The 17,730-nt window shown below is 43.3% G+C and overlaps 1 protein-coding gene across 5 annotated transcripts in view; it reads right to left on the reverse strand.

The window, feature by feature from the left end:
* LOC110501509 (protein TANC1) overlaps positions 1–17,730 on the reverse strand; it is a 180,963-nt gene that overhangs the window by 109,560 nt on the left and 53,673 nt on the right. The window lies entirely within an intron of this gene.

Below are 17,730 nucleotides of genomic sequence, written 5' to 3' on the forward strand. Positions count from 1 at the left end.
CACTATGAAATCAAACAGACAGTTTCAGATGTCTTTAGGATACCAAGATAAGTCCAGATCCAGAGAGTGATCATGATCATTGGTACTCCAGGACAGAATCAGATACACACATCCTGAGTGAATGGAGCCACATGCCGTGTGGTTTAACCTGAGGTCATGGGCCCACGCTGTTTCATCTAACACCACGTGGCTCAGGATGTGGCACAACACCCTGTTTGCAGCATAAATAAGAGTGGCGTCATTGACCACAGAGCCGAGATGACCTGCGTGACTCATTGACCAATCCCCCGCTGCTGAAGAGAGTGATCCAAAAACCTTTGGACAAACCCACTTGAGCAAATATTAGCCATTACTGTTTTGGCTCAGTAAATTCATTGTACAGCTCATGTGTAAGGAATGAATAATGATCCAGAACTAATGTCTTCAATTTAGTGGTTCAGGGTGGAGCAGCTTGACAAGCAAAATGCTAAAACATGCCGTTATTGATGCAATAGGTTACTCCAAAACAGAGTACACTATCTACACTGTGCACAGAGCTGAACTCTGTGGGATCCAGCTAACAGTGGATAACCTAACTTGTGGGTAAGTGCCCTTTCAGGTCTCCTCTGAGTGCATTAAGTCTGATAAGCCATTCTAGAAACTCACTACCCTGTAGGCTAATCCCTGAAAACATGGGACGCAGTGATAGCTTCAGTGAGTACTGTATGGAGCCCTCATGTTCCCATGTTGCTCCCAAATCTTTGTGAGAAAAGAAGGGCCACTTCCCATTTATCACGGACTCCTCAGCTCAAGAAGCATTCCTTCTTGAAAAGAAAACACAAGAACCTGTTCTGCAAGTTTATGGCCTCAGCTATAGCTTGGAGTCTTTCCCATCATGTATAGTCTACGGGCTTCCTGTGTTAGACACAGTGAGCACTTAGGCCAAAGCTGTTTCTTCCAAACAGGTCCCTGGAGTGCTTGCTGGGGATGACCTGGCTCAAGACCTGCTAAAGATTCCGATTTAGTAGCCCAGAGTTCTAGATGGAAAACGCAGACCCTTTACCAAGAGCCAACATCGAATGGAAAGACCATTCTCAAAAGTAATCTCTTCTGTTGAATCGAAATGTTGCCCTCTCAGGTTCTCATCTAACCAACCACACATTAAAATGTCTGAATGATGAACCTCTAATAGTACTGCTGCTCATGCGTCAAGAGACAGGGCAGGCTGGATCATAATCACAGATGTGGGGAGCCACAGTCTTACCCATTAGGCTTGGCTCTGCATGGCTCTGTTCTAAGGACCATGCCAGCCTCTTGTTTGGGACCCTTTTCCCAGATGATCCATGGTTTGTGTCCCAATGGGACCCTATTCCCTACACAGTACACTCATTTTACCAGAACCCAATAGACCCTGGTCAAAAGTAGTGCAATGTATAGGGAATAGGTTGCCATTTGGGACGAAGCCCATGACGCCAGTCTGGACCGTGAGGCTGAACCAATGGGAGAGAAGCAAGACGCTAGTGGTCTGCTGCTTTTAGCCAGCCAGCCAGCGCTCGGTTCCTAAGGGGAAATAAGTGTTGGCTGCTGGGAATAATATGCAACAGAGCGCTGTGTTCTCTCTGGGGCCTTGCCACAAAGGACACAAAGCTGTCTTGTGTTTAAAGGGCTCTTAAACAAGTAAGAATGCCAGTAACAGGAACTGGCCCTGGTGCAATGACACCTCCGCAATCTTCCAGGCGCTTGTGAAGTGTTTGACCACGCAGCTGAGCTGAGCCCTGTGGTCACCATGACCTGGTCGTGACCTTCTGACCAGAGATCACAATCCATATTCAATAGATTCAACCCACAAAAAACAGATCTGTTAGTGGGCTATTATTGAATGGCTAACAAACATGACACATTTGTGTGACTCACTGACCATCCTGGCTGGAAGAACCTCACGCACTTGTACTGAATAAATGATCAGCTAGGTTAATTTCTAGACTTGTATTTTATTAGGCTCTGAAGCTGATCAAATGCTAAAGCCGGCAGATCGTATATCAGTAGAGCTACTGGGCATGTTCAGGGACTCATCTCGACCAATTACACCACCCAGAGACAAGGGAAACTCCACACTATGCTTTGGTACGGAAGATCCTGATTCTTTCTGCATCCATTTTCAGGATTTGCCCTCACCACCTAATCTAGCCTATAGGCTATGTTCACCACTACTAGACTAGACTATTACTGAAACAATGTCTGTTACTTTACAAAGGGAAAAAAAACGCTTCAATGAAGACAATGTGAGTTGGGAATAGACAAAAAAGGTTTTCGTTAAGGCCATTGAATTATGAAGATGAGCGCAAGCACAGGCCAGGAGATCAGAGGTCAAGCAGTTTGAGCGGGACCTCCTCTGTCGCTAAGCTAGTTGTTTGCAGTAGCAAATGAACACACAGCTTCACCACGGTGTCAGGGTGTTATACGACAGGGTTGGGGGGGGGGGGGGGGGGGGGTACAGATAGAGAGAGAACCCCTCCATTCATGACGAATCCAAAACGGCTCAGAGTTACAAGGGCAATTAACACAGACACTACTACCGTATTACAATACCACTTTTGAGAAGTAGCCATCAAAGAGGAGGGTTGTACTTCACTAGGGGGCTCTGGGAGGGAGGGAGGGAGGGAGGGAGGGAGGGAGGGAGGGAGGGAGGGAGGGAGGGAGGGAGGGAGGGGACTTTTATCACAGTGCTCAAGTTATACAGGGTGCCAATGGTGACTTCAGTTTGTCCTGTTTGCCAGTAAATGATGTAGGCCTAAATTCCTACACAATTCTCAGTCTCACATTTCAAGAGCTAGACCTGTTTACAATGACAATATCCTCATTGTCACCGTATCTTTTTCGCTCGTAAAACTAAATACCAGTCCTTGACTGAATGTCAGATCATAAAACCCCCTTTTCGAGCGAGCTCATTTGTGTAGCGCTGCTAGACAGTGGGCGCTACTTTTCAGCCATGTTGCATGCTAAAGACATTATGACAAAGTTGTAATTAGGGCTGATGCTTTTGAAAACAAGAGGCGCCACAAAAAAAAAGCTGGCATTAAAACAGTTGCTGGCTGGACAGGCTGTTGGCTGTGTGTTCTGATCGCTGCACTGCCATCTGAACCAGAGCTAAAAACCCAGAGGGAAACAGTAACGTAAACTCACCATGGGCTATTTCAGTTGCTTTTCCTCAAGTCCTGGCCCAGGCAAGGCCTACAATTTCAGCCCATGCTGTGGTCCAAGGAAATCAACCCATTCTAATTATAAAGCCCTGCTCCAAGACGATGTAAAAATTATTACAGTCCTTTTCATTCTTGTTTCTCCCTAATCAAAGAGGACCAAGGCCAATGAGGACCTGCCCTAACCATAAAAATATAATAATGATAATAATTCAAGTAATTGATTAAAGATTTAAGTGGAAATCAATTACTCAACTGGAAGGGTTTTAGGCAAATTCATAACTGCCTGTAGACATAGACTAGAACAGGGTGATGGGTGAGGTGAAAATGTGGCAACTTGCATTATGCATTTAAAAGGGTGATAAAAGAGGAGTTAAAAAATGGTGCCTTCAGAAAGTAGTCACACCCCTTGAGTTTCTCCACACTTTGTTGTGTTTTACACACAGAATTCAAAAAATGGATTACATGTATATATTGTGTCACTGGCCGACACACAATACCTCATAATGTCAAAGTGGAATTGCGTTTTCTAAAATGTTTACAAATGAATTAAAAATAAAAAGCTGAAATATCTTGAGTCAATAAGTATTCAACCCCTTTATTATGGCAAGCCTAAATAAGACGGACTCACTCTGTGTGCAATAATAGTGTTTAACATGATTTTTGAATGACTGCCTTATCTCTGTACCTCACACATACAATTATCTGTAATGTCCCTCAATCGAGCAGTACATTTCAAACTCAGGTTCAACAACAAAGACCAGGAAGATTTTCCAATGCTTCGCAAAGAAGGGGACCTATTGGGAAATGGGTAAAATATAAATTAGGCAGACATTGAATATCCCTTTGAGCATGGTGAAGTTATTAATTACACTTTAGATGATGTATCAATAAACCCAGTCACTACAAAGATACAGGCGTTCTTCTTAGCTCAGTTACCGGAGAGGAAGGAAACCACTCAGGGATTTCACCATGAGGACAATAGGGACTATAAAACAGTTACAGAGTTTAATGGCTGTGATAGAAACTGAGGATGGATCAACAACATAGTAGTTACTCCACAATACTAACATAACTGACAGAATGAAAAGAAGGAAGCTTGTACAGAATAAAAAATGCAAAAACATGCATCCTGTTTGCAACAAGGAACTAAAGTAATATTGCAGAAAATGTGGCAAAGCAATTAACTTTGTCCTAAATACAAAGTGTTATGTTTGGGGCAAATCCAATCCAACACCTTACTGAGTACCACTCTCCATATTTTCAAGCATAGTGGTGACAGCATCATGTTATGGGTATGCTTGTAATTGTTAAGGACTGGGGAGTTTTTCAGGATAAAAAAGAAACTGAATGGAGCTAAGTACAGGCAAAATTCCAGAGGAAAACCTGGTTCAGCCTGCTTCCCACTAGACACTGGGAGATGAATTCACCTTTCAGCAGGACAATAACCTAAAACACAAGGCCAAATCTACACTGGAGATGCTTACCAAGAAGACAGTGAATATAGCTGAGTGTCTGAGTAACAGTTTTGACGTAAATATGCTAGAAAATCTATGGCAAGACCTGAAAATCATTGTCAAGCAATGATCAACAACCAATTAAACAGAGCTTGAAGGATTTTTTAAAGAATAATGGGCAAATTTGCACAATCCAGGTGTGGAAAGCTCTTAGAGACTTATTCAGAAAGACTAACAGCTGTAATTGCTGCCAAAGGTCCTTCAACAAAGTATTGACTCAGGGGTGAGAATACCTATTTAAATGAGATATTTCTCCATTTAATTTACAAATAAATGTGATATAAATTCTAAAAACACATTTTCATTTTGTCGTTATGGGGTACTGTGTGAAGATGTTTGAGATTTAAAAAATATATTTAATCCATTTTGAATTCAGGCTGTAACACAACACAATGTGAAATACAGTGCATTCTGAAAGTATTCAGACTCCTTAACTTTTTCCACATTGTGTTATATTACAGCCTTATTCTAAAATTGATTGAATCAATTATTTTTCCAAATCAATCTACACACAATACCACATAATGACAAAGCGAAAACAGTTTAAAAAAAAATAAAAAATTTAAACTGAAATACCTTATTTAAATGAGTGTGCAGACCCTTCGCAATGAGACTCGAAATTGATCATCCTTGAGATGTTTCTACAACTTGATTGGAGTCCACCTGTGGTAAATTCAATTGATTGGATATGATTTGAAAAGGCACACACATGTCTATATAAGGTCCCACAGTTGACAGTATATGTCAGACCAAAAACCAAGCCATGAGGTCGAAGGAATTGTCCATAGAGCTCTGAGACAGGATTGTGTTGAGGCATGGATCTGGGGAAGGGTACCAAAACATTTCTGCAGAATTAAAGGTCCCCAAGAACACAGTGGCCCCCATCATTCATAAATGGAATAGATTTGGAACCACCAAGACTCTTCAGCTGGCCGGTCGGCAAAACTGAGCAATCGGGGGAGAAGGGCCTTGGTCAGGTAGGTGACCAAGAACCCGATGGTCACTCTGATAGAGCTCCAAAGTTCCTTTGTGGAGATGGGAGATCCTTTCAGAAGGACAACCATCTCACCAACATTCCACCAATCAGGCCTTTAAGGTAAAATGGCCAGGTGGAAGCCACTCCTCAGCAAAAGGCACATGACAGCCCGCTTGGAATTTGCCAAAAGACACCTAAAGACTCTCAGACCATGAGAAACAAGTTTCTCTGGTCTGATGAAATCAAGATTAAATTACTTGGCCTGAATGCCAAGCGTCACGTCTGGAGGAAATCTGGCACCATCCCTACTGTGAAGCATGGTGATGGCAGCCTCATGCTGTAGGGATCATTTTCAGCGGCAGGGACTGGGAGACTAGTCAGGATCAAGGGAAAGATGAACGGAGCAAAGTACAGAGACATCCTTGATGAAAACCTGCTCCAGAGCACTCAGGACCTCAGACTGGGGCAAATGTTCACCTTCCAACAGGACAACGACCCTGAACACACAGCGAAGACAACGCAGTTGTGGCTTCGGGACAAGCATCTAAATGTCCTTGAGTGACCCAGCCAGAGCCCGGACTTGAACCCAATCAAACATCTCTGGAGAGACCTGAAAATAGCTGTGTATCGACGCTCCCCATCCAACCTGACAGAACTTGAGAGGATCTGCAGAGAAGAATGGGAGAAGCTCACCAAATATGGGGTATTGTATGTAGGTTTTTGAGGGGGGGGGGGGTTAATCCATTTTAGAATAAGGCTCAAATCTGGGAAAAGTCAAAGGGGTCTGAATACTTTCCGAATGCACTGTAAGTCAATGGGTTTGAATACTTTCTGAAGGCACTGTATATACGTCTAACTATAAAGTGACTACAGGGGCCTTTTATTGAATCTGAATGTCAAATATGATCACGTTAACTTGAGTTATTAGAACAGAGTCAAATTAGCAAATCATTATGCCGCAGTACACAAAGTATTGATTTCATATTGATATCCAAAGCAAATGTTTGTTTCATGCAGGGTAGTCTATATTCAGTCCGTCTGGCAATGTAACCAACCACACAAAATAAAAGTCAACCACAGTGAATTTAAACCGAGTCCTTCATGCATGGTTTATGAGGCCCATTTTCCTCCTGCTGCCATTTGAGGTGATGTTTGGTAGCACAGCTGAATGCTTCAAAATGTCTTTCAGGGTGTAATTTTGGATTGTGTCACCCGCCTTTCAGAGCAAATCTGTGCACTGGGATGTTATCTGTCACTCTCAGTGAAGAAATCCAAAGCCCCCCCCCCACCAGCAGTGTACTTGCTCGACCGACCCTCAGTTGCAATACCCTCTAAACAAAGGAGATGTAACCTTGAGCAGGGATGAGCTTATGCCAGACAAAAATACGCTTACAATTCAAATCGTGACACTTGGACTGCCGCAGAAGCTCAGACTTACAGTACATTCCTTATGGGCTTTTGCTTGTTTACATGAAGAAAATCATATTCATAATTTGCCTCGCCATACAATTGGCCTGATATTTTCATTTTGTGCGTGTGTGTGTGTGTGTGTGTGTGTGTGTGTGTGTGTGTGTGTGTGTGTGTGTGTGTGTGTGCACTAACCTCTATTAGTTACTCACCAGTTAATTTGATGAATCACTGAGAGAAAATGAAGAAAGGCTATAATGAATGCAGATTCTTTTTGTCAACACACAAAGCCACATGACCATAGGACATTACACCAATGGGGAATTCTCACGCTAGACTGCGTGCCAATGAGGCTTCCCAGTGTACTTCCGAGACCAGGGTGACAGTCTCACAAAAGCTGTCAAGGTTAACACACAGGCAGCACACAGAGACAGAGAGAGAAAACCTGAGAGGGAAAGATACAAATGAAGTGGGTGATAGGGGTAGTTAGTATACATCAGATTGTACATGATAAAATAGCAATGAGTTTTAACCAAGTGTACAAAATGAGTCTTCTTTATCTTTAAGTAAGTCCAGTATGGCTGCCTGTCTGAGTGACTGCCATATCAGCAACCTCTCCTGTCTAGACTCATCTCTAGACTCATCTCTAGGGGAAATCATGCAGCCAATCTGGGAATCCTGGAGGGAAATATATTTTCTCCCCTACAAGACCCCTTTGGTCAGCCAGCTGTAGTCACGGCAACAGTCAAAACATCACGCAAGCTGGCAAAATACCCAATTCAGAGAGGACCGATTGAGTTAGTTAGTGAGTTAGTCCAGGATAATAATACAATTCCACGCATTCCACAAGCTTCAGAGTATGTTGGCTACTTGGATACACATTCCTCAAAAATGCATTTCACCTGTGTGATAACATCAGTCACATTGAGGAATCAATCTCCACACGGCAGCCCAATTTCTGTCTGTGACACTAAAGAGGATCAAGAGAATATGCAATCACAGTTCATCATCTCTTCCTTCTCAAAAGGCTTCATCTTTCAAATTTATTACGCTCTCTTGTTTATGAAGAATGCCAAAATGCTATTTCCAAAGCATCCTCCAGACTAAAATCCACTGACAGTATTTCCTCAATGTTCAGTTTTCTGAATATCAATAGCCTGTCAGAGACGAGACCCACTGGCAGTGTTAAAAAACATCTGTGTTGAAGAGAATTCATTGAGTCATCTCTGCTGGTGGTCCCTGGGGAAAGAAACTCATGCTGACTGTCTTTTAGCTGCAGCATGTCACTGAAACTCCCAAAAAGTTTCTGAGGTGAACAAATGAGCTGGTTAAACCAGAGGCTGAAGCCGTGCTGCAGGCAATCAGGCAGGCAGACTGCAGAATCATCCCGCAGTAAAACATCTGATGCTCTGTAGTGGCCTGTGCACTGGGATGTCTTCACCAGCCTCCCCTGAGTTACAGGGACAGAGGGAGGGGGATGAAGGGAGAGGGTGGAGGCGGTGGGCAGCCAGCAACCATGACATTTCCCATTCCTCTTCATAAATGGTCAATTGAAGCAGGTATGGGAAACATATCTGGGCCAGACAATGTCTTTCCCACATGGTTTATTTCAAGCTGGTTTCAAGCAGAGAGGCAAGAAAGAGCATTGGAAGCGTGGGGAAAATACATGATGTGCCAGCTGATACTGCATAAAGCTGACAGAAGCCCAGGGAAGTTTTTAATTAAACCATCATAATCTCTATAGGAGAAGATATGAATACCAATGAGGTGCCAAGCAACACAATGAGATAGAGAGAGCTCTCCCACAGAGTAGCACAGGTGTGCCGTTCAAACCAGTCGGTTGATCTCAAAAACACACATGAGAATCACACATGTATAATAAGGACTTAACAAGTCTGTAAGGGCTAAGAAAAGGGAGCTGGCGGTGGGGCGATGTGAGGATACATGTCTCTAACTACATTTATCTCTCTCTAGGTCAACATCCAGAACACTGTTCCAGTTTTAAGAAACTACAGGAGAGCATGACCTTACTCCCATCACTCAGAAGTGAAGAAAAATTATTATCCACAAAGCATGTACCTGTTTTACCTGAGACATCATCTCATCACAGCAAATATTTTCATACCTAGGTCACCAGGTGCTAAAGGGGTCAAAGACAAGCAGATGTGGGCCTAATGATAATTTGTGGGGTCACAAATACATATGTTACAAAGGCAATGGCAGCAGTGTGATTAGAGAGAAGAATAGAAAGAGAAGAACATCCTGACAGCTCTTTCTCAACAACATACTGAGTAGTGATGGGGTGATACACACTACCGTTCAAAAGTTTGGGGTCACTTAGAAATGTCCTTGTTTTTGAAAGAGAAGCACATTTTTTGGGCAATTAAAATAACATCAAATTGATCAGAAATACAGTGTAGACATTGTTAATGTTGTAAATGACTATTGTAGCTGGAAACGGCAGATTTTGTAAAGGAATATCTACATAGGCGTACAGAGGCCCATTATCAGCAACCATCACTCCTGTGTTGCAATGGCACGTTGTGTTAGCTAATCCAAGTTTATCATTTTAAAAGGCTAATTGATCTTTGGAAAACCCTATTGCAATTATGTTATCACAGCTGAAAACTGTTGTGCTGATTAAAGAAGCAATGAAACTGGCCTTCTTTAGACTAGTTGAGTATCTGGAACATCAGCATTTGTGGATTCGATTAAGGCTCCAAACGTCCAGAAACAAATCACTTTATTCTGAAACTCGTCAGGACCCATGCTGCGTACTACTCCCTTCACAGAACAGAGCAAACTGTCTCTAACCAGAATAGAAAGTGGAGTGGGAAGCCTGGGTGCACAACAAACCAAGAGGACAAGTACATTAGAGTGTCTAGATTGAGAAACAGACACCTCACAAGTCCTCAACTGGTAGCTTCATTAAATAGTACAGCAAAACACCAGTATCAACGTCAACATTGAAGAGGCAACTCCGGAATAATGATCTTCAAAGAAATATGGATAAGAATAAGAAATAAAAGTAACAAGTAATTAAAGAGCAGCAGTAAAATAACAATAGCGAGACTATATACATGCATCCTCTTCAACCGATCTCTGCCCGCACCCGCCCGCCCGTCTAGCATTACTACTCTGGACGGTTCTGACTTATATGTGGACAACTACAAATACCTAGGTGTCTGGTTAGACTGTAAACTCTCCTTCCAGACTCACATTAAATTAAACCTAGAATTGGCTTCCTATTTCGCAAGAAAGCATCCTTCACACATGCTGCCAAACATACCCTTGTAAAACTGTAAAACTTGTAAAACTGACAATCCTACCGATTCCTGACTTTGGCGATGTCATTTACAAAATAACCTCCAACACTCTACTCAGCAAATTGGATGTAATCTATCACAGAGCCATCCGTTTTGTCACCAAAGTCCCATATACTATCCACCACTGCGACCTGTATGCTCTCGTTGGCTGGCCCTCGCTTCATTTTCGTCGCCAAACCCACTGGCTCCAGGTCATCTATAAGTCTTTGCTAGTTAAAGCCCCGCCATATCTCAGCTCACTGGGCACCATAGTAGCACCCACACATAGCACGGGCTCCAGCAGGTATATTTTAGTGGTCATCCCCAAAACCAACACCTCCTTTGGCTGCCGTTCCTTCCAGCTCTCTTCTGCCAGTGACTGGAACGAATTACAAAAATCACTGAAGCTGGAGTCTTATATCTCCCTCACTAACTTTAAGCATCAGCTGACAGAGCAGCTTACCGATAATTGCACCTGTACACAGCCCACCTGTAAATAGCCCAACCAATTCAGGAGTCTTATGGCTTGGGGGTTGAAGCTGTTTAGAAGCCTCTTGGACCTAGACTTGGCGCTCCGTTACTGCTTGCCGTGTGGTAGCAGAGGGAACAGTCTATGACTAGGGTGGCTGGAGTCTAGCAATTTTTAGGGCCTTCCTCTGACACTGCCTGGTATAGTGGTCCTGGATGGCAGGAAGCTTGGCCCCAGTGATGTACTGGGCCATTCGCACTACCCTCTGTAGTGCCTTGTGGTCGGAGGCCGAGAATTTGCCATACCAGGCAACCAGTCAGGATACTCTCGATGGTGCAGCTGTAGAACCTTTAAAGGATCTGAGGACTCATGACAAATCTTTTTTTGTCTCCTGAGGGGGAATAGGTTTTGTCTTGGTGTTTCTGAACTATGTTATTTTGTTGGTGATGTGGGCACCAAGGAATTTGAAGATCCCAACCTGCTCCACTATAGCCCGTCGATGTGAATGGGGGCGTGCTCGGTCCTCCTTTTCCTGTAGTCCACAATCATCTCCTTTGTCTTGATCACGTTGAGGGAGAGGTTGTTATCCTGGCACCACACGGCCAGGTCTCCTCCCTATCGGTTGTCTTGTTGTTGTCTGTGATCAGGCTATGTCATCGGCAAACTTAATGATGGTGTTGGAGTCGTGCCTGACCGTGCAGTCATGAGTGAACAGGGAGTACATGAGGGCTCTGAGCACACACCCCTGAGGGGCCCCTGTGTTGAGGATCAGCGTGGCGGATGTGTTGTTACCTACCCTTACCACCTGGGGGTGGCTCGTCAGGAAGTCCAGGATCCAGTTGCAGAGGGAGGTGTTTAGTCCCATAGTCCTAAGCTTAATGATGAGCTTTGAGGGCACTATGGTGTTGAACGCTGAGCTGTAGTCAATTAATAGCATTCTCACATAGGTGTTCCTTTTGTCCAGGTGGGAAAGGGCAGTGTGGAGTGCAATAGAGATTGCATCATCTAGGATCTGTTGGGGCGGTATGCAAATTGGTGGGGTTCTAGGGTTTCTGGGATAATGATGTTGATGTGAGCCATGACCAGCCTTTCAAAGCACTTCATGGCTACAGACGTGAGCGCTACGTGTCGGTAGTCATTAAGGCATGTTACCTTAGTGTTCTTGGGCACAGGCACTACGGTGGTCTGCTTGAAACATGTTGGTATTACTCGTTGGTATTACTCGGACGATTCGATCATAATCCTGTATTGACGCTTTGCCTATTTGATGGTTCGTCGGAGGGCATAGCGGGATTTCTTATAAGCTTCCGGGTTAGAGTCCCGCTCCTTGAAAGCGGCGTCTCTAGCCTTTAACTCACGGATGTTGCCTGTAATCCATGGGTATGTACGTACGGTCACTGTGGGGACGACGTCATTGACGAAGTTATTGATGAAGCCAATGACTGATGTGGTGTACTCTTCAATGCCATCAGAGGAATCCCGAAACATATTCCAGTCTGTGCTAGCAAAATAGTCCTGTAGCTTAGCATCTGCTTCATCTGACCACTTTTTTATTGATCAAGTCACTGGTGCTTCCTGCTTAAATTTTTTGCTTGTCAGCAGGAATCAGGAGGATAGAATTATGGTCAGATTTGCCAAATGGAGGGTGAGGGAGAGCTTTGTATGCATCTCTGATTGTGGAGTAAAGGTGGTCTAGTTATTTTTCTTCTGGTTGCACATTTAACATGCTGACAGAAATTTGGTAAAACGGATTTAAGTTTCCCTGCATTAAAGTCCAGGCTACTAGGAGTGCCACCTCTGGGTGAGCGTTTTCTTGTTTGCTTATGGCAGAATACAGCTCATTCAATGCTGTCTTAGTGCCAACCTCTGACTGTGGTGGTAAGTAAACAGCAATGAAAAATACAGATGAAAACTCTCTAGGTAGATAGTGTGGTCTACAGCTTATCATGAGATACTCTACCTCAGGCGAGCAATAGCTCTAGACTTCCTTAGATATCGTGCACCAGCTGTTATTTACAAAAATATATAGTCCACCGCCCCTTGTCTTACCAGACACCACTGTTCTATCCTGCCGGTGCAGCGTATAACCAGCCAGCTGTATGTTGATAGTGTCGTCGTTCAACCACGACTCCGAGATGCATAAGATATTACAGTTTTGAATGTCCCATTGGTCTTCCACGTAGGTCATGTATTTTATTGTTCAAAGATTGCACATTTGCTAGCAGAATGGAAGGAAGTGGCGGTTTATTCGAATTCTCAGAAGGCAGCCTGCCCTCTGGCTCCTTTTTCTCTGCCTCCTCTTCACGTAAATCACGGGGATCTGGGCCTGTTCCCGCGAAAGCAGTATAATGTTTGCATCGGCCTCGTCAACTTCTTGGTGACAGGGGGCAGTATTTTCACGTCCGGGTGAAATGCATGCCCAAATTCAACTGCCTGCTACTCATCCCCAGAAGATAAGATATGTATATTATTAGTAGATTTGGATAGAAAACACTCTGAAGTTTCTAAAACTGTTTGAATCATGTCTGTGAGTATAACAGAAATTATTTAGCAGGCGAAACTCTAAGGACAAACCAGATTTTTTTTTTTTTGAGGTCACACTCTTTTCAATGTGTTTTCATTGGGAATCCAGATGTCAACAGTCTTTAGAAATTGGTTGAGGTTATTCCTTTGTGTAATGAAGAAGTACAGCCATCTTGAACCAGGGTCACTTGAAGTGTACTGTAGATAGAGGTGCGTGACCAGAAAGCATGCTTCAGTTTGTTTTCTTCCGGAATTGAACACAGATCATCCGATCTTCGATTTTATCGATTATTTACGTAAAAAAAATACCTAAAGTTGTATTACAAAAGTAGTTTGAAATGTTTTGGCAAAGTTTACATGTAACTTTTGAGATATTTTGTAGTGACGTTGAGCAAGTTGGAACCGGTGTTTTTCTGGATCAAACGCGCCAAATAAATGGAAATTATGGATATATATCGACAGAATTAATCGAACAAAAGGACAATTTGTGATGTTTATGGGACATATTGGAGTGCCAACAAAAGAAGCTTGTCAAAGGTAAGGCATGAATTATATTTTTATTTCTGCATTTTGTGTCGCACCTGCAGGATTGAAATATGGTTTCTCTCTTTGTTTACGGAGATGCTATCCTCAGATAATAGCATTGTTTGCTTTCGCCAAAAAGCCTTTTTGAAATCATCTGACATCTTGGCTGGATTCACAACAAGTGTAGCTTTAATTTGCTATCTTGCATGTGTGATTTAATGAAAGTTAGATTTTTATAGTCACTTGCGAAAGTATTCGGCCCCCTTGAACTTTGCGACCTTTTGCCACATTTCAGGCTTCAAACATAAAGATATAAAACTAAAAAATATGTATTTTTTTGTGAAGAATCAGCAACAAGTGGGGCACAATCATGAAGTGGAACGACATTTATTGGATATTTCAAACTTTTTTAACAAATCAAAAACTGAAAAATTGGGCGTGCAAAATTATTCAGCCCCTTTACTTTCAGTGCAGCAAACTCTCTCCAGAAGTTCAGTGAGGATCTCTGAATGATCCAATGTTGACCTAAATGACTAATGATGATAAATACAATCCACCTGTGTGTAATCAAGTCTCCGTATAAATGCACCTGCACTGTGATAGTCTCAGAGGTCCGTTAAAAGCGCAGAGAGCATCATGAAGAACAAGGAACACACCAGGCAGGTCCGAGATACTGTTGTGAAGAAGTTTAAAGCCGGATTTGGATACAAAAAGATTTCCCAAGCTTTAAACATCCCAAGGAGCACTGTGCAAGCGATAATATTGAAATGGAAGGAGTATCAGACCACTGCAAATCTACCAAGACCTGGCCGTCCCTCTAAACTTTCAGCTCATACAAGGAGAAGATCAGAGATGCAGCCAAGAGGCCCATGATCACTCTGAGACTCTGTCCATAGGATAACAATCAGTCGTATATTGCACAAATCTGGCCTTTATGGAAGAGTGGCAAGAAGAAAGCCATTTCTTAAAGATATCCATAAAAAGTGTTGTTTAAAGTTTGCCACAAGCCACCTGGGAGACACACCAAACATGTGGAAGAAGGTGCTCTGGTCAGATGAAACCAAAATTGAACTTTTTGGCAACAATGCAAAACGTTATGTTTGGCGTAAAAGCAACACAGCTCATCACCCTGAACACACCATGCCCACTGTCAAACATGGTGGTGGCAGCATCATGGTTTGGGCCTGCTTTTCTTCAGCAGGGACAGGGAAGATGGTTAAAATTGATGGGAAGATGGATGGAGCCAAATACAGGACCATTCTGGATGAAAACCTGATGGAGTCTGCAAAAGACCTGAGACTGGGATGGAGATTTGTCTTCCAACAAGACAATGATCCAAAACATAAAGCAAAATCTACAATGGAATGGTTCAAAAATAAACATATCCAGGTGTTAGAATGGCCAAGTCAAAGTCCAGACCTGAATCCAATCGAGAATCTGTGGAAAGAACTGAAAACTGCTGTTCACAAATGCTCTCCATCCAACCTCACTGAGCTCGAGCTGTTTTGCAAGGAGGAATGGGAAAAATGTCAGTCTCTCGATGTGCAAAACTGATAGAGACATACCCCAAGCGACTTACAGCTGTAATCGCAGCAAAAGGTGGCGCTACAAAGTATTAACTTAAGGGGGCTGAATAATTGTGCACGCCCAATTTTTCAGTTTTTGATTTGTTAAAAAAGTTTGAAATATCCAATAAATGTCGTTCCACTTCATGATTGTGTCCCACTTGTTGTTGATTCTTCACAAAAAAATACAGTTTTATATCTTTATGTTTGAAGCCTGAAATTTGGCAAAAGGTCGCAAAGTTCAAGGGGGCCGAATACTTTCGCAAGGCACTGTATATGAATTTGGCGATCTGCATTTTCCCTGGCTTTTGGCCGCTAGCGTCCCACATATCCCAGAGAGGTTGAAGGGGAAAAAAGGATTCTGCCAGTCCGTGGGGAGTAATCGCAGTCCTGATGTCCAGAAGTTATTTTCGATCACAAGAGACGGTAGCGGCAACATTATGTACAAAATAAGTTTAAAAAATAAGTTGCAAATAAACAAACAAAAAAACACAATCGGTTGGGGGCACGTAAAACGTCTGCCTTCTTCTCCGGCGCCATTTTAGTAGATATCGTATCGGCACCAAAGTATTGTGATAATATCGTATCGTGAGGTCCCTGGCAATTCCCAGCCCTAATACTGAGATAGCCTACAAACACCGTTGGCAGTTGTCTGCATTCTGCTGGTGGGTGGTGAGATCAAGAGAGGGCACAACCTTCACATTAAAAGCCTGACATTAACTCGTTTCATTGATCTACAAAGGCCCAATGTTCTTGTCTGATCCAAGTTTTTTTTAATACATTTTTGCAGATTTTTGGAGTTATTGATATTCATACTGGCAGCATTGTGAGTGTGATTACCATTCACATAGCAAATCCTCATCTGGCCACATGAATTGTAAGTAATTGACAGTAAGTCAGCTGCTTGCTGCTGCAGCATGTTTCCTTCTAAAACTCCTCAGTGAGGCATGGAGACAGTCACCTGACCAAAGCAGTCACACTCCAACTACTCTAGTGTCTAGTAACGTTACACAGTGGAGAGGAACATCCAAGAAGACCCAACAAAGCCTTACCTAGGCCTACATTGTCCTCAATTGCTTTCTTCACATGGTTCACATGATGTGGCTAACTGCATGGCTGTCCTCTCCTTACCCCAGTATGTAGCATTCGGTACTGAAACACTGTTCGGTACTGGTACTGTGTGTGGCTGGCCCAACCAGAAGAGAGAGGTATGATGGATGACCCTGGAGGGTTTTTCTTACTGTAATCAATCATGTGGTGACTCTGAACAGACCTTTGTGGGTTGTGATGCCTAGGGAGCTGGGTAACCCGGGTTTACCATACAACACAACCCCTTTAGGAGTGGACAAGAGAAAGGGGGCCTGACTGTAGGGGTCTCGCCGCCTACACACACTGTTCTGTTGTCCACATCAACCTTGGATTTCTGAAGCTCTTCTGAAGGTTCCACATTTTTCATAGCGGTGGTTTCCTGCTTCTTCTACCGTATTCATAAACCAGCTCTGGGGTCTGAATGAACGTGTTTTCCATGCAGGGAGCTTCGCAGTGTGTGTGCGGCCGTGGAGAGCAGAGGTTAACGACAGATTGTGATTGCCATTAACATAGGTCATTAGGCAGTCCTATGTGTGGGGCAGGTGAGGTCATGAGAATATCACTGACCACTAGACAATTGGAAGTCTCGGCTCAGGGCCCTTTCAATAGAGTTAAATGGATGTGGCTGTGGTACAAAGCCTGTCCATCCACCCCCTTCTGCACAGCCTAATCCCAAAAGCAAACAACAGGAGCCAGGGGAATCTTAACGCGTTGTGTCGGGCCAGAAAACCTGTCGTGATGTTGAACCTTTGTGAGTTCATAATACATGCCGATGGTCGCTTCTGTTTCCTTAATTCAGCAAGGAGGATTTCTGTTTTTATATATAAATAATCTATTAATGGATTGATGATGAACAATTGATTGATGACGATGATCCATTAATGATTAATCCATTTTCTTTGAGAGCTTTGATAGATGGACCACTGAATGACAGGACAGCACCCAGTGACATTCCACTGCTTTCAACCAGATTCACTAACTTCCTACATGTTGATGTTGTCTGCTCATCTACTGTTGACCCTACTCCAGTGGCCATCGGTGCTGATGCTGGAGGAGGTGGAATGTGCCAGAGTAGCTGCTGTTTCCTTATAAAGAAAACCAGCCTGGGAGGGGAGGCCATTTTAAGGATGAGGGAAAGGGAGGTGAATGTGAAGTGGGAACCGGGCGGCGCTCCTTGC

The sequence above is a fragment of the Oncorhynchus mykiss genome, chromosome 22 (genome assembly GCF_013265735.2).
Source record: "Oncorhynchus mykiss isolate Arlee chromosome 22, USDA_OmykA_1.1, whole genome shotgun sequence".
Lineage (NCBI taxonomy): Eukaryota > Metazoa > Chordata > Actinopteri > Salmoniformes > Salmonidae > Oncorhynchus > Oncorhynchus mykiss.